The following is a 2,233-nucleotide window of genomic DNA, read 5'->3' as shown; positions in this document are numbered from 1 at the left end:
TCACTGGAGGGCTGAGTGCAGTGGAAATACTGGGCGAATACCAATCAGTTTATTACAAGGGAGCGCTCCTGAGGCAGTGTGAGTTGGTCTGGAGAACCCGTTGCGCCCTTTTCTGGCTGCTTTCTTTTTTGCCATGAAATAATAAAGCCTGAATCATTGAACTGGAAAAAAAAAAGAAATGATAATTATAGAACATAGTTCAGGTCTTTCTTTCATAGGGTTACTGAGTTGTATTCAACCTGATGACATTTATTGCACACTGAGGGTAAAGTATTTTTATAAGTATTAATAATGAGACAGAACAGCAAGAATGTAGGAGAACAACAGAGGTCAAGCAGGAGGTGAACAGTTCTTGAACAACTGAAGGGAACTGAAGTGCCGATTCCAAGCTTCCCTGTCTTTACTGAAAATTGCCAGAGAGTAAATCACAAAGAGAATCCAATGCAGGTGAAGCTAAGCTTTTTTTATGGAAAACCTGGTTGAGCAGTTATAAATCCATTGCCTTCCTTACACGAACTTAAATTTTTGATGTTTCTATGCTGACAGGTGGAACCAACAAGGCTCCAATCAATGATGCTTCCATAGGGAGTATTACTTAAAACTCGTCTTTGCTCTTCTCAACAACGTTTCCAATGTATCCAATTTCTAAGAAAGTTAAAGGAAGCAACTGACAGGGAGGAATATCAGAATAACCTAGAGTTGTTACTGGTATCTCCACAAAAACTATACCCTTGAAACATCTACTAGAGATATATATTATTACCCAAAACTTTGTAAAGCAAATAAACTACTTTTAACAAGAGAGTATTAGAAATATATGGGCAATAGCTGGTATTATCTGCCATTCTGTAGCTCCGTCCTCGTCAAAGTGTATCCTCTTTCAACTCATCTCGGGGTTTCACGTTTCTGGAGGGCACCCACAGCGTTTCTGTGACTATGGAGAGATATAAGCAAATCCTCACCCCCACCTAATAACAAATCCTTTTTCCCATTCATTAGTTAGAGGTTCCTTATAACATATAGGCTTATTCAGTTCTTTAGAGGACCATAATACCCAATGCATTTCAGCTGGAGTTTCTGCTTTTTCATTAGCATTTTAAAAATTTAAAGTATATAAGGCTTTTTGTAAAAGAGTTCGAGGAGATGATATTTGACCCATCGCATTTCCCTCTTGCTGAGCTCTTTGTAAAGCTTGCATGACATCTTGTCAAGATTTTTAGTTTTAACTGCTTTCTATTTACAGATTTAAACCAGCGATAGTGTCTCTGCACATACTGAAACAACTGCGAAAATGACTTTTCCCTTACTTTTACCCCTGATCTCTTAGGTAATTCTTTGAGTAATGTAATATACTGAGCTTCAGTATCATGGCTGTTCCCCATGATTCTTTTTTTCTTCTCTTTTCACTTCTACTTCTTTTTTTTAATGCTCAAAAATTTTTTATTAGAGAGATGTAAATCAAAGTAACTACAGTAAATCAAAGCAGCTACAGTAGCAAAATTCAACAGGATAGAAAATTACAAATGCTGGTGAGGATGTAGAGAAACTGAAACTCTCATACACTATTGGTTGGAATACAAAATGGTACTACCATATGGAAAGCAGTGAGGTGCTTCCTCAAACAATTGAAAATACTACAAATAAATTGGAGCTGTGACACAAACAAATGTATGCATATCCAGGTTTATTGCATCATTATTCACAATAGTAAAGAGATGGAAGCAGCCCAAGTGCCCATCAACAAACGAATGGCTAGAGAAACTATAATACATCCACATAATAGAATATTGTGTAACATAGAAAAACAATAAACTTATGAAATAATACACAACAGAGATGGATATGGAGGACATTATGCTGAGTGATGAAAGGACATACATGGCATAAAATCATTGTAATAATAGGATCAATATGGGAGTGGGGAGAGAGTGGGAAAAGAATGGATAAATAATGAACAGTGCACTAGAAGAGGTGAAAGGAAGGACAGTCTGAAAGGAATGGATGACTATAAATTATGTGAATGACAATTAATAGCCCGAAAAAGGCAAAACATTACAACATACATTGAAGGGGGAGTAGGGACAAAAACATACCTGAATTAATGTATGAGCAAAAACCAATCTGTTTGTGAGATTTCACTAAAATCTAGAAAAAAATTTAAAAAGAAAATGTCATCACTTGGGTGAAGCACCCCTTAGTCTTTTTTTTTTTAAATTTTAATAATTTAATGAAC

This window comes from Elephantulus edwardii, unplaced genomic scaffold, assembly GCF_000299155.1.
Source record: "Elephantulus edwardii isolate Elephantulus edwardi_28Jun2011 unplaced genomic scaffold, EleEdw1.0 scaffold00308, whole genome shotgun sequence".
NCBI lineage: Eukaryota > Metazoa > Chordata > Mammalia > Macroscelidea > Macroscelididae > Elephantulus > Elephantulus edwardii.
The sequence above is the reverse complement of the archived record's forward strand: the minus strand, read 5'-3'. Positions refer to the sequence as shown.